The 6,000-nt window shown below is 38.0% G+C and overlaps 1 protein-coding gene across 1 annotated transcript in view; it reads right to left on the minus strand.

Annotated features, from left to right (window-relative positions):
- Window positions 1-2,930, minus strand: part of ITGA2 (integrin subunit alpha 2) — a 63,706-nt gene extending 60,776 nt beyond the window's left edge. The window contains exon 1 of the mRNA XM_031057823.1: window positions 2,839-2,930. The gene's annotated coding sequence lies outside the window, so the exon portion shown is untranslated. The remainder of the gene's footprint in view (window positions 1-2,838) is intronic.
- Window positions 2,931-6,000: the final 3,070 nt, after the last annotated feature.

The raw sequence follows: 6,000 nt of genomic DNA on the forward strand, positions 1-6,000 counted from the left end.
TAGTAACAGCGTCCTTTGCAGCACTAAGCATGCAGACCTAGCACAAGGCAGCTACTCCTCAGTCAGGCAAGAACACCAATCTTGCAGCTGGCTGAGGTAGTTGTTCACCAGGAAATCCAGTGGGTGAAGCAGCCTGGTCATCTGTAGTCTTATCATCACACGCAGCTTTGTATTGCAGTCCTAACAGAGCATCAACCAGTGCCAGCTTTTCCAGCTTAAGGTCCCTTATGTTTGAGACAGATAGCTAGACAGGCAGATAGATTAGCTGTCATATAGATAAAAGGTAAACTTTTAGTTCAATCCTTCACACCCATCCACCCCTCCTCACATCTCCATCCTCAAATTCCACTATTTCCTTAGGTATTTCTACTGTGCACTAAGCTTCCTCCCTGAAGCCTGCTGTTGACAGTAATTTCCCCCAAGATTTCTTTATTGTCTGTCCTTTAGAAATAACCAATCATGCTATGCAAGGAGATTCGTGTGATTAAGGAAAAAAAAGGCATGCAAGTGTATGATATAAGGGAAGAATGATAAACTTGGAAGCAGGTTGCAAAGGGCAAAATAAATCAGGAATAAGGCAAGAGTTCCATCAGGGCTGTGCATAACTTCCAAGCCCTTCACCCTGTCTAACAGCAATTTGAAAGGGACAAAAGAATCCGTGACATTCATCATGTGTGACATTCAACCATGCACATGCCATTCAGTTGCACACAAAATGTCTTTGCTCATCCTTCATTCAAAGAGTCTGTGTTGATCCTTCTTCTTTGCCTGCTCTTTTAAGTCCTGAATAATATGCAAGTCTTACTATATTTTTTGGAGCATGCGCATCTCTGGGAGAAAATAAAATTTTCTCCACTGAGGATCCTGAAATGCTACTCAGGGAATAATTCAAAATAATGATTACCAACACTGAGAATATTGGGTTTATTTGGCAATTCAGAAATCACAGCCTTATTTGGAAGTGATGGAAATGCTTATGTTGACACCACTAAATGCCTTTAGTATTCACTACCTCCAGAAAATGATTACAGTATAAGCAGGAAGAAAATTATTGCATATTGCTTCACAAAGACATATACTCACACTTGACCAGTACAGACAGAAGAAATCATTTATCCTGTGTAATTCACACTCACTTATTTTTATTATCCTTTCTTCAGTGCCTTAAGAAGGGGTATGTTCCCATAACTATTAAGCACAGATATATGTCAGTTGTCCACTTAAGGGTTTATAAATAAAAAATTCTTCTGTGTTATCACTTTGAATAGAAAAGAAAACAAAGGCTCAGACAGTTCTCTGATGTCCTTGAGTAATTTACATTGGAACAGTAGAGCCAAATTATTTACACAAGAAAATAAGCTTATCAACTTGTTCTGTCTTGCTGCACAGGGTCTGAAATCCCAACACTGTGTAGTATCCAGACCACTATGTGGTCTAAAAGCTCCAGAGAAAAGAAGCTCTAAACATTAAAACTGCTAATGGAAATGCCCTAAGCCAAGCAGATAACATGTGTTGGTATGCAAGTGCATGGCTATGCCGATGAGAATCCAGTCTGTGTCCTGTCTGCATTTCAGCACGGTCACCATGGAAATGGGAACCAGCCTGCACAGAGCCTAACAAAGGAAACCTTTAAATGAAAATAACAACACTGGATAGAGGCTGCACAAGATTTCTGCTGGGGAAAATGACTTGTTTTACTCATCTGGAGAAGACAACAGTGGATAGAGGCTGCACAAGATTTCTGCTGGGGAAAATGACTTGTTTTACTCATCTGGAGATGCAGAAACTCCCTTTTACCTGCATCAATCATAAAGGAAAGTACTTTATTCACATTTAGCTGTTTTGACATTAAGACATTACACTGGTAGTTCCAGTTATTAGCCCTCATGAAAACACATCACAAGAAGTACATACAAACCCCACTTTCATTCATTCAAAATTACAATAGTGAAGAAAGACCACAATGAATAATATTTATATAGTGGCTAGGAAGCACAATGAAAAAAAGGAGTAGCTGTACTTTTACTTCTTTAACTTCTTAAATTAAAGTGCTGTGATACTGAATCAAAAAAGCAAAGAACAATTCACATGTTGTTCCAGAGAGAGGCAGCACACAGTTAAAACTTGTTGGTAGGATCTCATGTTGACTTTAACCAAATTATGCACAAATAAATATTAACCGTTAATGTGTTTAGGTGTCTGATGGTAATAGCCTAAAATAAACATAATACAAAATACAAGTCCTGTAATGCAGTATGAATGAAGCTTTACTTCAATCTGCAATGCTGTGAGAGGCAAAACTCCAAAAATAATACATAGTAGAGCTGCTACTTCTTGCTACCTCAGAAAGAAGGAAAAACTAGAAACAGGTTTACTTTAAGAAGAGTTCATGTTTAGGTCCTTCTTTCAAGCCATCTCCAGATTACAGAATAATTTTTAACCTTAACCTTACTCACAAATATGATAATAAAACATCAAGGTATCAACAGATGATCACAAAGAGAGAGAAAGGCAGAAATCAAAATAGGCTGTACAGATTTAACGGGGTGTGCATGAGTGCACGTTAAAAGCATTTTCACCCCAACTTTTACCTTCATTTATTGCACCAAATGTTCTGTTTCCATTTGCTATTCAGTTATCAGTTTAGTCCATTCTGCTTTGTACATTGCCATGTCCTTTAATGTATATGATTTTAATCTTAGCAGCTTCCTTGTTGATTATTGCCTACATATATTGAAAATAAACATTTAAGTATTTGCATGTGACAGAGGATTTATTTTTCAACACTCAAGTGAAATGAGAGATCATCCTTATCTCCATAAAAAAAAAAGTACTTACCACTTTTGGATATCTAGTGATACAGCTAAACCCTTATTTTTTCACATTTAAAGTACAATTTCCATTTACTTCAGCCACAGCAGTGAATACAGAGCAGTTTTGCACATCAAGATGCACTTGCACAACCAGCTCAAGCCAGTGGAAGTGACAGCTACAAGTGAAAGAGACTTTTCCAGCTTTCCTCCCTCCTCTGGCCACGAGTTCTGACTGTACCCTATGCCAGCACTAACAAATAAATTGCTCAAGTGAGCAGGATCAGTTTAGCTCATCTCCAAAACTAACCTGGCTCAAAAGGGGGAAAAAATTATTTAAGCAAATGGGTCCCTGACCTGTTCCCAAGACTAAGCCATAGTGATAGCATAGAGAAACTGGTAGAAACATGCAAACAGGAGTGGATGAAATGTCCTTGCAGCGTCAGCTCCACATTCAGGTCAGCTTAACCCGATCGTGAAAACGCAGCTTCAGTTTTGAGAACCCCTGGCTGAGCAAAGAGAAAGAGAAGAACACAAAAGCTCCAACCACATGTCAAAGATTTGATTTAAATGACTCGTCTGAAATTGTACTCAGCTTTTGTGGGAAAAAAAAAAAAGAAAAAAAAGAGAGAAAGTGAGAAAGAATCCACTTTTTTAAGGAAAAATGAGAAATTTATTTCTCTTAATCCTACATTTCATTCTCATTCATTAGACCACTTTCTAATTTCAAAACTAAGCGAGGCAGGAGCTCCAGCTCATTATCTGCTCACACCATCTTTCTCTGTTCATAGACAGTGACAGCATGGTGTACTGATGTGCAAAAGAGACAAATCCAGGTGGCCAACTTACTCTGGGCGCTTTCCAACTTTTGCATGTTAAATGCCATTATCACAGCTTCCATCCCACTTTAAACAAAAGCATTCTGAAGAAAATGAGTCTGTAAGTAGGGTCTCCTATTCCTCTATAAGGCCTTACAGCCTATTACTTACAAGAATTTCCATCATTGGAAACTCTCTATTCTACACAGACACCCCAATTTCAGGTAGACCTGTTTCCTCCTTTGGTCTGCCTGGGTCCTACGGAGAGACTTGAGAATCCATGGCACTCATGTGGTAGACCTGTAGCCAAAAAGGCATAACCTTTGTGTTGCTGCAAGTGTTCATTTCAGAATTAAAGGGTTCAAGGGATGTGTACTTCACAGAGTGGAGATTTTATGAATGTGCTAAGAATTGTATCATTCACATCCTGGGTTGCTGGAGGAAGGTGCATGTTAGGCTTTAATATGAATGCTTGCTGAGGTAGTATAGGAGAGGTCACCCCAAATTTTACTTCCTCCCCTATGTATGGTCCTCCAACACTATCACATGATAACTCACTCTGAAGTTAATTATTCTTATAAAAAGGAAAACAAGATGGTTCATCTGAAGCCCAGGAAATAGTTAAGAGCACACAGTACAGACAGTGAGGAGACCACCATCCAGAAGCAAACCGGAAAGCAGAGTGACTTAGACAATTATGGATATTGCTTTAAATATAACAAATAACATGAGATGTCAAGAGAGAAATTTTTTGTATTTGCAGGTGTAGATCTAAGACCTCACACAGAAACATCTGACTAAGGTGCACAACAAGGTGGACATAAATTAACTTTGAATCTAGCCGATAAAAATGCATTTCTTTCCAGAGGAATACAGTTTTGCACAGACTTGTTACCTGGCCAGATTTAGGTGGACAATGCAAATAGTGCCTTCCTGCCAAATTTCAAATATCTCCTCTGAAGCATGAGGGCACTAGAGCTTTCCAAAGAAAATGTTACCAGAACTGAGCCCAGGAAAGCTACTGTATTTTTCACTGGCTTCACTCTCAGAGAGAGCTGGGCTGTTTTGGCTCTGACTTTTAAGAACAGGATAAGGAAAAAAAATGCATACTTAAAACGTAAGTTTAAAGAACTGGACGTGGCAAATCTATCAGCAACATGTAGCAACAGAAAAGCTTCTGGCTTTGTTGCATAAGTTGTCCTGTTAATGCATCATTTATTCCTCTTGACATAAACTACTTCTCTATGCTATACACTTTTTGGTCAACAATTAACAAGGTTGGTAGCAAAGTCATGCTATCAAAATGATAGTTCTATTACAGATCTCTTCTTCTTGTAGCATCTACAAAGTCTTAATTACTTTCCAGACACAAAAGTACACATCAGAAAAGAGTAACCCACTACTTCACTGTTGCACTATTTTTAGTTGAATTTAGAGACACAACAAAGCACCTCATATGGCCCATTTAATACAGCTGATAATTCAGAAGTTAATATACTGACATAAAATCAAGTCTGGAATAACTTGGAATATTTTCTGGAAGTAAAGACTAATTCAGCCAAGCTATTCCAATTAAATTTAAGAATATCACCTTTGAAAGTAAACCAGTTCACTAGAATTCAAACAACTTGAAAATTATTGTGGGAGAGCTACAAGAGTGCCACCACAGCAGAACTCTAAAAGGACTTGAAGAAAATTTTCCTGTCCTAAAACTTTTGTTGTTACTCCAATAAGATCAAAAAGGCCTTAGCAAGTATTAACCCAGTAATTGTATCCACTAACATCAAATGTCATGACATATCTGAAATCAAAATTATGACAGCTTTCAGAAGTATAAATTGAGATAAATCATGGGTAGTGCCTGAACGAAATAGACCTATCCCACTTCTGTCATTCAAAATGCCAGGGGAATTCTCCTCTCACAATCAACCCTTATCTTCTGCTTTCAGCACTGCTCTACAACCTTTGCAAGTCTTAAGACCCCATGAATTGCAGTGAATGCTAATGGTCCTGGTTTTCAGTAGCTGTAACCAGGAGAATAAAGGATAGGTTAGGCAAAAGTACACGGTGGAATGTTTTCACCACTGGTACTTTTCAGAATTTTTTCTTAAAAAAAAAATAAATGGCAGGTTGTTTTTGTTCTATATATCACATCACAGGTTAAAATTTTTGTATTTTATTTCATACCCTGCAGCCACACATTCCACTGCAGTGTTCGCTATAGTTACTGAAAGAACAAGTTAGAACAGCTCATCAGTGAAAACTCATTTTCATGCTGCCTCTTCGGTGAATTGCTAATTAAGAGTTTTGAGAGTATACAGTAATATTAAAACTCTGAAACTGCCTGGGAATTTGCTCATGGCAAGTGAATA

The sequence above is a fragment of the Geospiza fortis genome, unplaced genomic scaffold (genome assembly GCF_000277835.1).
Source record: "Geospiza fortis unplaced genomic scaffold, GeoFor_1.0 scaffold443, whole genome shotgun sequence".
NCBI classification, from domain to species: Eukaryota; Metazoa; Chordata; class Aves; order Passeriformes; family Thraupidae; genus Geospiza; species Geospiza fortis.